The following is a 17371-nucleotide window of genomic DNA, read 5'->3' as shown; positions in this document are numbered from 1 at the left end:
TATTAAATAATTAAAATTATTAAAAGACACAGAATTTGGAAACTAAACAACATGCTCCCTAAGAACCACTGGGTCAGAGACTCACTCAAACAGGAAATTCAAATGTTCCTGGAAACAAATGAAAATGAAGACACAACCTATCAAAATATTTGGGACACAGCTAAAGCAGTACTGAGAGGGAAACTTATAGCCATACAATCACATATTAAACACCAAGAAGAAGCTCAAATGAACGACCTTACTGAACACCTCAAGGACTTAGAGGAAGAGGAACAAAGGAACCCTAAGGCAACCAGAAGGACAGAAATCACTAAAGTTAGAGCAGAAATAAACAACATTGAAAATAAAAGAACCATACAAAAGATCAATGAAGCCAAATGTTGGTTCTTTGAAAGATTAAACAAAATTGACAAACCCCTAGCCAGACTCACTAAACAAAAAAGAGAGAAGACTCAAATTAATAGAATTGTAAACGATGCAGGAGATATCACAACTGACACCACAGAAATCCTGCGAAACTTCTCTAAAGAACTATATGCCACCAAGCTAGAGAATCTGGAAGAAATGGAACAATTCCTAGAAACCTATGCACTTCCAAAACTGAACCAAGAAGAACTACAAAATCTAAATGCACCAATCACAGACAAAGAAATTGAAACCGTTATTAAGAATCTCCCCAACAACAAAAGTCCTGGACCAGATGGCTTCACAAACGAATTCTACAAAACTTTTAGGAAACAGTTAATACCCATACTTCTTAAGCTATTCCATAAGATTGAAGAAACAGAAATACTCCCTTCCACCTTTTATGAAACCAACATCACTCTGATACCAAAAGCTGATAGGGACAGAACAAAAAAGGAAAACTACAGACCAGTATCTCTGATGAACATAGATGCAAAAATATTAAACAAGATCTTGACCAACCGGATACAGCAACACATCAATTGTGGTGGGAATTGTGTGGAGTTGTACCCCTCCTACCTTATGTTTTTGTTCATTAATCCTTTCTTAAATAAAAAATTTTAAATTAAAAAAATGACAAAACTACAGGATAAGAGGGGTACAACTCCACACAATTCCCACCACCGGAACTCCATATCCCATCACCTCCCCTGATAGCTTTCCTACTCTTTATCCCTCTGGGAGTATGGACCCAAGGTCATTGTGGCATGCAGAAGGTGGAAGGTCTGGCTTCTGTAATTGCTTCCCCACTGAACATGGATGTTGACAGGTCTATCCATACTCCTATCCTGCCTCTCTCTTTCCCTAGTGGTGCAGGACTCTGGGGAATTGGAGGTCCAGGATACATTGGTGGGGTTGTCTGTCCAGGGAAGTCTGGTTGGCATCCTGCTAGCATCTGGAACCTGGTGGCTGAAAAGAGAGTTAACATATAAAGCCAAACAAATCATTAACTAATTATGAACCTAAAGGCTGGAATAGTGCAGATGAAGAGTTGGGGTGTCCTCCATTTTGTAGATAGCTAGTAGGCATATTTTAGTTATATTCCAAAGGGCCTGTGGCTATACTAGTTTTTCTTTCTTTTTTTTTTCTTTTCCTACTCCAGCACAAGGGTATAGATACTTGGGGAAGAAGTTTGCTCATTAGCACAACCATGACTCAGGAATCAGTTACACTAAATGATCACCAGAAGCCAGATTTTAGGAGCAACAACAAAAATATTCTGAGAGTTAGAGGAGTTTGCTTTCTTAGTTTATCATCTCCTTAGAATTTCACAGTGTAAAAGGGATGCAGATCTGATTGCTGAAACCTGGCACCTCATTAAGATGAAGATAAGAGCAGTGTGAATAGTGAGTGGTAGAATAAGGACCTAGCTGTTGAAACTGGTTTTGACAACTTATTACTATCTCATCAAGGTCCTCGCCCCCACCCGTCGACCCAACTCCCAAAGCCCTGGTGGTGGTTAAAATGGTGGCTCGCCTAGACTTCATCTGTGGTCCATCTTACATTAAAAACAGATGTGTGAGTGAAAGGTCTCTCATGTCTTCATCTTTTGGGGGAAAAGAAATGGCGAAAGGGACAGAGTTCCATATGGTACACAGTCACATATGGTAAACGCTTGCTTCTTTGCATTCAGCCTCTTGTGAAAACATATGCAACTGTTTGACACAGCAGAGTATACACAAGGGATGGCCAAGGGAGGTGTTGACTTGTTAACAGCATCATACATGAGCAGCTAGAGCTGGCAGTTGGGCTCACATGGCCAGACCACACACAGTACATAGACGGTTGGATTTCTGTCTCCTGGATGTCAAAGAGATGCAAAGCAAACCAGCCTGCCGGCCTTATTTTTGGGGGAGAGACCAGAGACCAGAGAGAGAAATAGTAACCAGAGTCTCTGAAGGGAAAAGGGTCAGTGGCTATCTCGGAAGTGTACTGAGCCAGATGAACATCTGATTACATTGTTCCTACCTCAAACATTTGTTGGAGATATACATAATAATTCTACTCTAGTAAGAACTTTATGTGCTAACAGACACTGAGGCTGTGTAAACACACCGGAAATTATCAATTGATGGAAACATTTGCATTTGGAATCAAAAACTGAAGTGTTATGTTACCCAATTCTCAAGTTCTCTTTTAAATAATTTTATTTATTTTACATTAGAGGTTTTATATATATATATTTACACATATGCAATGTGCTTTAAATGAAAGATATATACATATGCATACTCAGCACTGTTCAACTCTGGCTTGTGATGGTGCTGAGGATTGAACCTGGGGCCTCAGAGCCTCAGGTATGACAGTCTTTTGCAGAAACATTATGCTGTGTCCCCAGTCCACCCAAATCTCAATTTATTTAAAAGATTTTTAAACTGTGCAGTTTCAACTCGTCCCTAAAATTCTAGTGAAACATTGTAGTTAAAAGTGCATATGGAGTAAAGCACAGTGAGTGCATGAGTAAGTTCTTCATATATGGATTTATTTCTGTGTCAACATTGGTCTTTATAACAATGTATAAGTTTCAGGGTGGTGGCCTGGGTGGAAGCACAGCAGGTTAAGTGCAGGTGGCATAAAGCGCAAGGATCGGCATAAGGATCCCGGTTGGAGCCCTCGGCTTTCACCTGCAGGGGTGTCACTTCACAAGTGGTGAAGCAGGTCTGCAGGTGTCTCTCTCTTTCCCTCTCATTCTTCCCCTCCTCTCTCAGATTTTCTCTGTCCTTCTTTCCACCTCTCTGTCTTCCCCTCCTTTCTCGATTTCTCTCTGTCCTATCCAAGAATAATGAGAGCAGTAACAATAACAATGATAAACAACAAGGGCAACAAAAGGGAAAAAATGACCTCCAGGATCAGGGGATTCCTAGTGCAGGCACTGAACTCCAACAATAACCCTGGAAGCAAAAAAAAAAAAATTCAGGGGCAGACCTCTATCCATAAATTTGAAAACATATATATGCTATTCTATGCTTGCTATAACAAGATTTGAAAACAACCTAAGGGTAAATCAACAGATGAATGGATAAAGAAGGTGTGGTATAAACACAAGGGATTACTACTCAACTCATAAAAAATAAATCCTGTCATATAGATATTTGCTTTAGTCTGAGCTACATTACTGTTTTTTTACTGTTTATTTATACTGAAGTAATATTGTATTGTATTGCATTCTATGTCTAAGTTATACATCATTAAAATTAACTATAGACTATATTAAGTTCATCACTAGAAACTCCATTTTAATTAACAGTTCCCTTTCATCATCACCTACTCATTTCACTTTAGGTGATTATAACTAATATTGTAGCTCATTGTTTTATATTTGTGTCATCAAGTTAATCCATTTGTTTTTTTTTTCTATAGTACCCATGAGTAAAATCATAGGGTGTTTGTCTTTCTTCATTGGGCCTGTTTCACTAAGTACAATGTCCTGTAAGTCCATTCGTGTTGCAAATGACAAATGTTCATCTTTTTTAAATAACGGACTAGGATCCCATTGTATACCACTTCTTTACCTGTTCATCTGGCAATGGATAGATTGTTTCCAACTCCTGGCTATTATAAGTAATGCTGTAATGGGGAGGGTGGGAGTGGTGGCACCCCTGGTTAAGCGCACATGTTACGTGTGCAGGGGCCTGGATTCAAGCCCCTGGTCCCCACCTGCAGGGAGGAAATATTACAAGTGATAAAGCAGGGTTGCGGGTGTCTTTCTGTCTCCCTCTCTATCTCCCCCTTCCCCTCAATTTATCGCTGTCTCTATCCAATAAATAAAGATTTAAAAAAGTTTAAAAAGGGGGCCAGGAGGTAGCAGTGGGGTAAGCACACATGGTGCAAAGTGCAAGGACCAGAGCAAGGACCCTGGTTCGATCCCCTGGGCTCCCCACCTGCAGGAGGGGGGGAGGGTCGCTTCACAGGTGATAAAGCAGGTCGTCAGGTCTTTGTCTCCCTCTCTATCTCCCCTCCTCTCTCCATTTCTCTCTGTCCTATCCAAGAACAACAGCAACGGCAACAAGAACAACAACAACAAGGACAAAATGGGGAAAATGGCCTCCAGGACCAGTGGATATGTTGTGTAGGCACCGAGCCCCAGCAATAACCCTGGAGGCAAAAAATAATAGGGATGCATGTGACCTTCAAATCACTGTTTGGAGTTTTGGACATAAATACTCAGGAGTGAAATAGTTAGAACATAGGGAATTTCTATTTCCAATGAAAGAAAAAGTCTTCATCATGCTTTCCAAAATGGCTGTTCCAATTCACATTTCACAGAGGATAACTCCCAAATCCTCCACAACAAGTAATAATTTCCTTCCAGATAATAACTATTCTCACAGGAATGAAGCGATCTATCATTTTTATCTGCATTTAATGTATAATAAGACATAATGGAGATGATGAACATATTTTTATTTGCCTACTGGTAACCTGTATGTCTTCTATAGAAAAATGTCTATTCAGATCTGCCCATCTTTGAGTTAGCTTAGTGTGTGTGTGTTTTCACTTGTTGAGTTTTATGAATTCTTTATATATTTAGTAATAACCTCATGTCAGATAGCTAATGTGAAAAGATCTTCTCTAATCATTAACATATTGTAATCCAGTAACATATAGTTTCATATAAAAATCTTAATATGTAACACTTGTGAAGAGCAAAAGTGAAACTGTTGTTAAAATTCGGAGGCTCCAGCTGGCCAGGCTAGCTTCACGGGCGGGTAACAGAGACAACCAGAGACATACGGCTAGGCAGGGAAGCTGTATTTCTTTATTCAGGAACAAAGATTTATAAACTAAGACAAACTAATCACCAAACAGAACTCTGCTGCCTCTTTCCACCGCGGCGGCGCCAAGCACTCTCGAACTCTGGAACTCTCTTGGGGTTCCTTGGGGCGTGCACAAGCGGGCCCGGAAACTAGCAGGACTGAACCAATTTTCTTGGCAGGGAGAGAGTTAGAACAACCCAATGTAAAGCATACAACATGAAACAAGACCAGAATGCCATGTAATGTTTTCCTTGTCATGAAACTAGAAGTTGAGGGAGTCGCGCAGTAGCGCAGCAGGTTAAGCACAGGTGGCACAAAGCTCAAGGACTGGTTTGAGCCCCAGCTCCCCACCTGCAGGGGAGTTGCTTCACAAGCGGTGAAGCAGGTCTGAAGGTGTCTATCTTTCTCTCCCTCTCTCTGTCTTCCCCTCCTCTCTCCATTTCTCTCTGTCCTATCCAACAACAACAATAATAACCACAACAGTAAAACAAGGGCAACAAAAGGGAACAAATAAATATTTTTTTAAAAAGTAAAAAAAAAAAAAAGAATAAAGTTTAGAAACTAGAAGTTGAAAACCAGGGTAGAGAGATTGGGAGTGATAAGTTCTAGTTCTCACTGTACTTTTCAAAAAAGTGATATTCTTCCGCGCCCTCAGCTTCCTTGTAGGAAAGAAGTGATGGGGAGAGGAGAGTAAGATAAGCAAGCTGGAAGATCTGATAAAAGAGTGCTGTACCATTGTGAATGTATTTTTATTATTGAATTGAAAATAACGTTCTAGACAATCAAAAATGCTTTTTAATAGTGATTTAATAATGATTGACAAGATTGTAGGATAAGGAGGGAACAATGTCACACAGTTCCCACCACCAGAATTCTGTATCCTATCCCCTTCCACTGGAAGCTTCCCTATTCTTTATCTTTTTGGAAGTATGGACCAAAGATCTTTATGGAATACAGAAGGTGGAAGGTCTGACTTCTATAATTGCTTCTCTGTTGGACATGGACAGTGCTAGGTCAATCTGTCCCTCCAGACTGTTTCTGTCTTTCCCAAGTGGGATAGGAGAGGTAGGGGTCCAGGACACATTGGTGAGGTCATCTGCCCAGGAAAGTCAGGATGGTGTCATGGTAGCATCTTCACCTTAGTGGCTGAAAAGCAATAAGATATAAAGCAGGACAAAATGTTTAATAAACAGGAAACTAAAGGTAAGAATAGAGCAGATGGAACAAAGGGTCTTCGGTGGGAAGAAGCTAGAAAGTCTACTTTAGGTTTGTTCCAAGGGGGCCATGGCTTTATTAATTTTTGCCTGAGCCTCATACCTAACATGAAGGTATGCTAAAAGTAGACTGGGAAGATGGTATCAGAATTGAGACTAGGACTAGAATCAAGGCAGAGAGTAGCATCCAAATAGATGTCCTAGGGCCCCATGTTTATTCATATTTAGCACAGAAACCTGTGTAATCTCTGCATCCCTGTTAGTCTGAGCTCGCAAGCCATGTTCATAGCTAGGAACATTCTAGACTCATTTTTAGGACCGGTCTTCCTCGAGTGGCAGAGTATGCTGACACAGCCTCCCTTCTGAGAGTGGGGTGGTTTCTGCCATTGTTATTCTACATTGAGGGCAAAGTCCTGTAGAGGCCCATCTCCTGATGGAGATGACCAGTGACACCGAGTAGTCTTCAGAGTATTGCATGGGAATACAGTGTTAGCTGGGCTTGTGTTTTCCACCTTTGATAGACTTTGTGAGACATGGGGATAGAGGGTACTGTTGCTGTGTTAATTGCTCCTGAATATAGACTTCTCAGGGCACTTTGAGAATAATCAAAAAGGGGCCAGGCAGTGCTGCATGTGGTTAAGCACACACATTACACTGCACAAGGACCCGGTTCAAGCCCCTGGTCCCCACCTGCAGGGAGAAAGCTTCACAGGTGGTGAAGCAGGGCTGCCTCTGTCTCTTGCCCTCTCTACCTCCGCATCCCTTATCAGTTCCTCTCTGTCTCTGTCTAATAAGTAAATATTTAAAAGGGACAATGATCAAAAAATCAAAAGCAATTGTGCAGGGACAGACTGCTTTAGAATGAAGTGGTATGTTGACTAAATCCATAAAAAAAAGAATCTTATTTCATCTCCTCATTTGCCTCTTGAATGGAAATTTGTTCAACATTTTACATACTCATGTTTTAATAATGATCTGGGGTGGGGGGATGGTGGCCGTTATTATATTTCCCTGGACTATGACTCCTATGGAGAAGGAAAATAATTTAATTCAGAATATTGTCTTCTGGGGGCAGATGCTTGTGCACCTGGCAGAAGGGCACGCCACATGTTACCATGTGCCAAGAGCAGGGTTTAAGCCCAGCCCCACCTGCAGAGGAGAATTTCTTGAATGGTGAAGTGGTGGGCTGGTGTGGGGGTGCCTCTCCTCCAGTGGATACTCTCTAGCAGAACATTGATATGTAGACAATAAGAGAGCAGAGCGGGCCATTGTATCAAGGAATGCAGGGTGAGCCAGGGGAGCTGCCTTAATGTTTTAAGGAATGCCAAGCCCCTCGGGGCAGAAAAACGCAGGGTCTCTGGAGACAGGGAGTAAGCTGACAGGGAGGCAAAAAACTGAGGTCCATACCTCTCCCAAGCTCAACCTCAGCAAGAGAGTCTGACAGGGAGATTCGTTTCCTCAGTTCCCCATTTTTCAATGGAAAAAGCCTCACCACGCTCAACCTGGTTCTCACAGTCTTCCCAGTCATGAAGAATATTGACAGGAGACACTTATTCAGGCTCCTCTCTCTCGCACTCCCTCACTCTTTCTCTTTTCTCCCTCCCTCTCTCTTTCTGTCTCTCCCCCTTGCCCTTCTCCACCATTTTTCCCTCCCTCCCTCCCTCCCTCCCTCCCTCCCTTTCTCTCTCTCTCTCTCTCTCTCTCTCTCTATATATATATATATATATATATATACGTATATATGTATATATGTATATATATGAACCCTTCTCCACCATTTCTCTGTCTCCTTTCTCTCTCTCTCTGTATATATATATATATATATATATATATATATGAATATACATATCTCTATATTAATATATAATAGATCTAGATTTCTGCTGCCTTTTAGTCTCCTTATAGAATATATTTAGTTAAGATGCCATAATACACACAGTTATAGTACAAACTGTAACAAAACCATTTCAGATTCTTGTGATTAAATCAAATACAGCCTAAAATTTATCATAAATACATGTTCTTGAAAATAAATCATAGGAGGGCAGGGTGGTGGCACACCTGGTTGAGCGCACGTTATAATGTGCAAGGACCCAGGCTCGAGCCCCTGGTCCTGACTTGCAAGGGGAAAGCTTTGGGCATGGTGAAGCAGTGTTGCAGGTGTCTCAACGTCTCTGTCCCTATCACCCACTTACCTCTGGATTTCTCTATCTAATAACTAAAGACAATAAAATAACTAATAATAGATATTTATAATAATTATCAGTCCAGATGCTACAAAAATGTGTACCGTGTTAGTGAAAATATAATGTGCTTGCTTATTACTGAAGTGGTGTAGGTTGAATTCTTCATCCTCTACCAAGATTCCTTGGGAAGAAAGTGGCGAGAAAGTGACTGCTCTTAAAGAATTTTATCTGAAATTACACAGAAAGAATTAGGGAATTGGGCGGTAGCGCAGCAGTTTAAGCGCAGGTGGTGCAAAGCACAAGGACCAGTGTAAGGATCCTGGTTTGAGCCCCATCTCCCCACCTGCAGGGGAGTCGCTTCACAAGCGGTGAAGCAGGTCTGCAGGTGTCTATCTTTCTCTGTCCCTCTCTGTCTTCCCCTCCTCTCTCCATTTCTCTCTGTCCCATCCAACAGCAATGACATCAATAACAACAACAATAATAACTACAACAATAAAACAACAGGGGTATCAAAAGGGAATAAATATTAAAAAATCCACTTCAATTATATACAGTGATTTTTACCTCCAAGATGTCTGAAAATGACTCCAACATTCCCTCACATCTTTTTATTTTAATTTTTTATTTATAAAAAGGAAACACTGACAAAAAACATAGGATAAGAGGGGAACAACTCTTCCCCACATAATTCCCACCACCAGAACTCCATATCCCATCACCTCCCCTGATAGCTTTCCTATTCTTTAACCCTCTGGGAGTATGGACCCAGGGTCATTGTGGGATGCAGAAGGTGGAAGGTCTGGCTTCTGTAATTGCTTCCCCGCTGAACATGGGTATTGGTAGGTTGATCCATACTCCCAACCTGTCTGTCTCTCTCTCTCTCTCTCTCTCTCTCTCTCTCTCTCTCTCTCTCTCTCCCTAGAAGGGTGGGGATCTGGGGAAGCGGGACTTCAGGACACATTGATGGAGTCATCTGCTCAGGGAAGTCCGGTTGGCATCATGTTAGCATCTGGAACCTGGTGGCCTCTCCAGAGAATCCCAGGTTGTAAGCTGCTTCTTTTTGGAGTTCACACCATCTGTTGTCTCCAAGTCAATATCTTGACTCCACTCCCTTCCCTCACATCTTATGAAGTTGCCTCATTTATTTCTTGTGCCGTTCTTGCTAGTCACAATTCCTGCTAGAGATGCATTACCATAGTAACTGTATCTTTTCTGAATCTTATAAATATGCCACATAGTCACATGAGTATCATGAAGCCAAGAGACGTGCTAGAGAAATACATTTGAGTTCCATTCTAATAACAGAGCAATACTGGTTTTCACAGGCATTAAAAGTGAAGTCTAAAATCTGTGCACTGACTTGGTATACCTCCTGGCAGGTCAAACAGTAGATATGAACAAATAAGCACATCTGGGAAGGACTCAATCTCAGATTCTGCTGACCCCAGTGGAAAGAACTTGCTTACTTTATACTATGAACATCATATTAGATAGTTCTCCTCTTAGTTTTCTGTCAGAGGTGGTTGATGTATTTTTCCTGGCTAGCATCTTTTTCTAGAGTGTTAATGTCATTTTTTTTTGTCTTAAGATGTCTATGAAGGCTATGAAAAGACAGATATAGTTGCACACACACATGCACGCACACACGCATGACTCTAAGGCAGCATCCATGAAATCAATTAAACTTTAATGTTGATAGCCTCAGAACCACTCCTCATCAGTAGTCTATGGCGTTCCTTGACTATAAATGATATGGGAGGTGGGAGTGGTTAGTGGTTCCATCTCTACACTCTGTTAAGTGTCATGATATCATAATAGTTCATGAAAAGAAAATTATTAGGGCTGGCAAAACAGCTCACTTGGATAGTGTATTGCTCGCCACGTGTACTAACCCAGGTTCGAGTCCAGCCCCACCACATTAAAGGGAGCTTAAAGTGTTTTCTTTCTCTCCCTGCCTCCCTATAAAAGATTAAAATAAAAAAGGACCCCCACAGTTATGAGCACAACACACCTTGGTTCATTCCTTTATTCATTTTGCTTAAGGGTTTAGATGAACACCATCTTCATACATAACAGGACAAGCAAAATAAGGGATAGATGTCTTCAAACAGCCCAAGGCCATCATTTGACTTTAGCTCACACAACCATTATTTTGTGCTTTTGTGACCATTGTAACCAACTGTTGCAAAGGTTAGTGGTTTGATGTGACGACTATCCATTGCTTTCAGTTCTAGAGTTAAGCAATTTGGTTTGAGCTCAAGTCTGATGGCTCTGTTCTTTGCCAAGTGTTGGCTGGGCTCGCTCTGACATTTGCAGTCCTGCATCATCTGGTGGTAGGAGGCTGTCAGCAGGGATACTACAGGTGGGGGGGGGGGTCTCTCACTCATCATGGGTGAGGTCTGTCTAGGATTATTCACACAGTGGTGCTCACAGATTTTCCCAAATGTCACAAGAGAGAACAGCTATCCACATATAGGCCTCTTCCTGTGTTATGCTAGGTATGTACTGGCCAAAGTCACCCAGATTCAAAGGGTGGAGAGACAAACTCTGCCTCTCAACGGGAATTTCTAAGTCACCATGTAAAAAGGTGTTTACACAAAAGTGCAAAATGCTGTGCCGATTTTGCCATTGACCATAGCCCAGGTTCTGGATTATTCAGAATGCAATAATAAGCCAGCCTGCATGTATTTGGAGCACAGTGTCCTTAAATTCCTAACATCTCTGCCAGGATGACCGGAAGGAAGACTCTCATGCATTAAACTGTATACTTTCTGGGCTAGGGAGATGCCTTTTCTATTCAAAAACAGGGAGTAAAGATACCAGGCTGGGAATGATGTTACGGACCCAAAGAAACTTGTTTGTTGCAGAACAAAAGTAAGGGATAGCTTGAATGCAGTTGTTCAGTTAGGTCTCTATTATCTGTGCTAATGAAGAGAAGCAGTGAAGCAGATGATCCTTAACAACAGATAATGAAAGACTATTTGCACTTAGCCCTGGGATGCATTACCCAGAGTCCCTAGCTTGTAAACAGGTTACGTTTCAAAAGGTCATTTATAAAGAGGTGATTTGGGATTCAGAATACATTTTCTCAAGAAATAATATCGCTGGTATAGAGTACTAACAGTATCTAGCAAAAGATGCTTTATATTATTTTAGTGGGGGGGGTGCAGTTAACTTCTAATTTCCAAATACATTTTAGCTACAGTCCTGCTTCTATCCATCTAGTCCAGTGGGGGGCAAAGATTTCACCAGTACTTCGCCTTTCAGCCTCCGAGCAGTGTCTGGTCACTCTAATGCAAAGAAAGAAGTGGAGGTGGGGCGGGGGTTAGTGCAGACTCGACTCGGAGAAGAAAGATACTGGGGTTGGAATAGAGGTTTGGAGAAGATAAAGCACCATTAACAGAACATCTTCAACAACTTTGTAGAAACTCCAGAATAAGCCCATTGGGATCAGACACACTCATGAATCTCAGGTGTCCAGAGGGTGGAGGTGCAGCTGACTGAGCACACACATTCCCGTGTGCAAGGGCCAGGGTTCAGGCCCTCAGACTCTACCTGCAAGGGGGGCGCTTCATGAATGATGGTGGCTAGCTACAGGTCAAGGGTCTCTCTCCCCCTCTCCCTCTCCTTATCTTCCTTCCCACGTCAAGTTCTCTCTCTATACTATCCTATCCTATTAAAAGAAAAAGAGATGGGGCAGGTCATAGTGCACCTGACTGAGCACACATGTTATAGTGCACAAGGACCTGGGTTCAAGCCCCTGGTCCCCAACTGCCAGGGGAAAGCTTTGCAAGTGGTGTAATAGTGTTGCAGGTGTTTCTCTTCCTTTCTCTCCCTTCCCTCTTGATTTCTGGCCCTTTCTATTTAATAAATAAATAAATAAATAAAATTAAAAATTTGTAATATTTATTTATTCATTCCCTTTTTTTTGCCCTTGTTGTTTTATTGTTGTAGCTATTGTTGTTGTTGTTGTTGTTGTTGTTGGATAAGACAGAGAGAAAGGGAGAGAGGAGGGGAAGACAGAGAGGAGAAGAGAAAGATACCTGCATATCTGTTTCACCGCCTGTTAAGAGCCTCCCCTGCAGGTGGGGAGCCGGGAGCTCAAACTGGGATCCTTACGCAGGTCCTGCGCTTTGCACCACGTGCGCTTAACCCACTGTGCTACCACCTGACTCCCCATAATTTAAAAATTAAGAGAGAGAGAGAGAGAGAGTTGACTCAGATGTCCAACAACTCACTGATACATATGTGGCCACTACCTTTTACTTATTTATTTATTCTTTTTTTTTTTTTTTTGCCGAATGGCTCAGATCTGATAGTAATTTTAAATTTTGTGTTCTAAAATAGTAACCAATAAAGTGTTGAGATTTTGTGAAGAGAGGACACATATGAACCATCTTAAGCAAAAAAAAAAAAAAAATGACTGCAAGCACCATTCATAAAAACAAAAACGCAACATGACTCAAACTGTCACCACTAGAATGGATGTCTACATGTGGAATGCAGGCACAAAGAAACACACTCCATGGAACAAGTAAAATACAGTGGCAGACAGAAGCTTAACAATGTAACATTGTGCCAAGATACATCCAACTTTACATGCACTGCGATAGTCTTTGTATTGTGTGACACATAAATAAAACACCACATATATGCAGTACAATTCCATGTAAGAGGTCAGTAATCAGTTTGGAAATCTGGGTTACAGTTTTTTGAGCAGCCTGAAAAAGGAACTAGAGGGGCATTTTGGTCAAATGAAGATTTTTGACAAAGACAATGTTGTCAAGGCTTGGTCATGACTGTCTTTATCTCCATAATATTTGCTATCTTCTAAAGAAAAGGTTTCTTATTTATATTTGTATAGACTTTATTTCTTAAAATTTTTTAAATTTTATTCTTATAAGAGAGAGATACAGAGCAGAGAGCACTGCTCAGTTCTGGCTTTTGGCTGAACCTGGGAACTCAGAGCTTCAGGCAAAAAAGTCTTTTGCATAACCATTATGCTATCTCTCCACCCTGACTCTATACCATTATGCTATCTCTCCAACCTGACTCTATTTCTAAGGGTCAGTGTTCTTTCTCCCATTGCTTTGCTATATTACAAGCACAGAAAATGAATTCGTTTTTCTCCAAGGTTACTGCTGGGGTTTGGTGACTGCATTATGAACCCACTGTTTCTGGTGGTTATTTTTTCTGACTTATTGGATAGGACAGAGAGAAATTGAGAGAGGAGGGGTAGACAGAGAGGGGGGGAGAGAAAGATAGACACCTGCAGATCTGCTTCGACACTTGAAGCGACTCCCCCTGCAGGTGGGAGGCTGGGGGCTCGTCTGGGATCCTTGCACGGCACGGTGTGGTGTGTGCACAAAATAAACTTTAAATAGAGAGAACATCATATGTGCTACTGTGATATATGTTCAAAGTCACATTTGAACAAACTTAGAGAATGAATGGGCCAGGTAGTGGCCCACCTAGTTGAGCTCACATGCTACCATGCACAAGGCCCCAGGTTCAAGCCCCCAGGCTAAACCTACTTGAGAAAAGCTTTGCAACTGGTGAAGTAGTGCTGCAGGTGTTTCTTTGTCTCGTTCCGTCTATATTACCCCCCTTCCTTTCAAGTTATGGCTGTCTCTACCAAATAAATATAGTACAAAATTTTTTAAGTTAAAAAAAAAAAGAGAATGAATCATGAGGCTAAAACTGGAGTAAGACTATTCCAGGAAAGGAAAGCCACTGCAAAAAAAAAAAAAAAAAAGTGGCAAGTTCAACTTTTCTTTTACTGTTATGATTAGTTAATTAATTAATTTGCCTCCAGGGTTATCACTGGGGCTTGGTGTCTGCACTATGAATCTACTGCTCCTGGTGGACATTTTCTCCATTTTGTTGTTTGTACTGTCATTGCATAGGACAGAGAGAAATCTAGAGAGGAGGGGAAGACAATGGGGAGGGGAAGACAGAGATGGGGAGAGAAAGATAGAAACCTGCAGACCTGCCTCACCACCTGTGAAGCGACTCCCCTGCAGGTGAGGAGCCGGGGGCTTGTGCTGGTCCTTGTGCTTAGCACCATGTGCGCTTAACCCGCTGTGCTACCGCCTGGCCCCAATTAATTTATCTTTATAGAAGAAATGCTGACTTAGAAGACTGATGCTGTCAAATAGCAGTGAGCACATAACAGCCAAAAACCGAAAGGCCTTCTCCTTCTCTGTGGGCTCTGGGTCTCCAGTCCCCTTTTAACCTATGCTCTCCACTTTGAATCCTGAGAGTTTCTGAATAGGCCTTGATTTATTAATGTTTATTAATGCAAATGAATGAATACCAGGGGATTCAATCAGAGAAATAGCAAAACTCGGTGCATCACATCCTTTATTACTGAGAGAGAGAGAGAGAGAGAGAGAAATTGAGGCACTAGAGATTTAGAGCCAGTGGATGCTATGATCTGACTTAGGTAGTAAAAGGATTTATAAGAGAGAAAAGAGAGGGAGTGAGAGAGACACCTGTGGCACTGCTCCCCTGCAGATGGGGGGACTCGGGGGCCTGAATCCTGGCCACTGTGCCTGATGTGTGGCAGCTAGGTGCGCCACCACCTGCTCATTCAATTCACATTTCAATGTAGATAACATAAAATATGAACCTGCAGGGAGTCAGGCAGTAGCACAAAGGGTTAAAAGCAGGTGGTCCAAAGCACACTGACCAGTGTAAGGATCCCGGTTTGAGCCCCCAGCTCCCCACCTGCAGAGGAGTTGCTTTACAAGCGGTGAAGCAGGTCTGCAGATGTCTATCTTTCTCTCCTCCTCTCTGTCTTCCCCCCTTCTCTCCATTTCTCTCTGTCCTATCCAACAATGACATCAATAACAGCAACAATAATAACTACAAAAACAATAAAAACAACAAGGGCAACAAAAAGGAAATAAATATGTTTTTTAAATATATGAACCTGCAGTTGGAGAGGGGAAGAAACCTAGCTTGAAATAATAAAATTGTGAATTTCAGCATGAGAGATTATACTCATATACTCAGATCTGGGTGAGATTACCACACCAGGATCTCTCCTTTCCTTTATTCTTTCTCACTCCCATCCCTTTCTCTCTCTTCCTTTCTTTATCTCTCCCTCTCCTTTCTCTCTTTGTTTTCTTTTTTTCTCTCTTTCTTTCTTCATCTTCTGTCTGTTTTCCTTCCTTCCTTTCTACAGAAAGGAAGAGAGGGAGTGAAAGAGACAACCACAGCCCCAAAGTGGCCTCCAGTGCTGTGGGGGCAACTGAAACCTGCTCGTCTCCATGGCAAAGTGCCACCCTTTGCAAGTGGGCTGTGCTGCCAGCCCAGCCAGTTGATCTATCATTTCAACTCATCATGGAAACTAAAGGGAAAACTCTGCTTCTAGACCCATTATTTCAGATTGGAACTAAATTTGCCAGTCCCTATTCGGGCAGCATTTGCCGGGCTGGGCTAGCTTCACAGGTGTTAGAGAGACAACCAGGGACTCATGGCTGAGCTGGGAAGCAGTATCTCATTATTAATCAGATACATCGCCTTTTATGCATCTCTTCACCAGAAGTGGCAAGTGAAAGGAAATGACTAGGAGAGGAGGCGGAGCAAAAAAGAGCACAAAAAGAACATAGAAAGCTTCTATCTAACCAGTGGGGATTAAACCAATACCCTGCAGGCAGGGCAGGACCCAGGGAAAACAGTGATTATGTAAATAGACCACATCGTAAGTAATACAAGCAAACCTAATGTGATGATCAAAACAGAAGGTCTTAGAAGCAGAATTTAGAAGCATACCAACATAAATTTATTTCACCTTGGTTTTCAGTTGATAGAAACTTCAACTACTCTTCTCCATTAATGTGTCAAAAGTTGAAATGCATAGAAATGTGTACACTCAAACCACACAATTGATCTTTTTTTTTTTTTTTTGCCTCCAGGGTTATTGCTGGGACTCTGTGCACCACGAATCCACTGCTCCTAGAGGCCATTTATTTCTCCTTTTGTTGCCCTTGTTGTTTTATCCTTGTGGTTATTATTGTTATTGTTGTAATTGATGTCATTGTTGTTGGATAGGACAGAGAGAAATGGAGAGGAGGGGAAGACAGATGGGGGACAGAAAGATAGACATCTGCAGACCTGCTTCACTGCCTGTGAAGCAACCCCCCACCCCTGCAGGTGGGAAGCCGGAGGCTCAAACCAGGATCCTTCGGCTGGTCCTTGAGCTTGCGCCATGTGTGCTTAACCTGCTATGCTACCACCCTACCCCCATGATTTATCTTTCTTATTTCGGCTCAGAATGAATGGACTGCTTCATTCAGGGTTTTTCTCTCTCTTTTTTTGTTTAAATTCAATTCTTTATTTGCCACAAAGATTTATACTTCTTTTCAAAACCTAAGTTCCATCGCCTCTGGCCCTTTGAATGCTGCCCATCAGTGATTTGTCCTGGTTGAATAAAACTTGCTATCTAAAGCACACTTCTATTATCTTTGATTTTATTGTCTAATTCAGATTCCTTCCTCACTGGGAAGTGAATTGCTTCATTTCTATTTAGAGTTGTAATTTGAACTCTAGAAAGAAACAAATCCTTCAGAGCCATTAGGGTGTTGACACATGATCTTACCAGAAAAGTAAAGGTGGTGGTGCAGCGACGGACTGTCTTCTGTTTACTGAGTGTATGTATCCATACTGTGTTCGTCTGAGGGAACCGCCATAGGGGAGGCCTTCTTTCAGTGACCATACATCCCAATACACCACTTCCACAGTT

General features: G+C 41.8%; 1 long non-coding RNA gene across 1 annotated transcript in view; it reads right to left on the bottom strand.

Moving 5' to 3' along the window:
* Positions 1-6048: 6048 nt before the first annotated feature.
* LOC132534712 (uncharacterized) overlaps positions 6049-17371 on the bottom strand; it is a 390836-nt gene continuing 379513 nt past the window's right edge. The window contains exon 3 of the long non-coding RNA XR_009546424.1: positions 6049-6368. This is a non-coding gene — a long non-coding RNA (uncharacterized LOC132534712). The remainder of the gene's footprint in view (positions 6369-17371) is intronic.

The sequence above is a fragment of the Erinaceus europaeus genome, chromosome 19 (genome assembly GCF_950295315.1).
Source record: "Erinaceus europaeus chromosome 19, mEriEur2.1, whole genome shotgun sequence".
Lineage (NCBI taxonomy): Eukaryota > Metazoa > Chordata > Mammalia > Eulipotyphla > Erinaceidae > Erinaceus > Erinaceus europaeus.
This window is presented reverse-complemented; position numbering and strand designations above follow the sequence as displayed.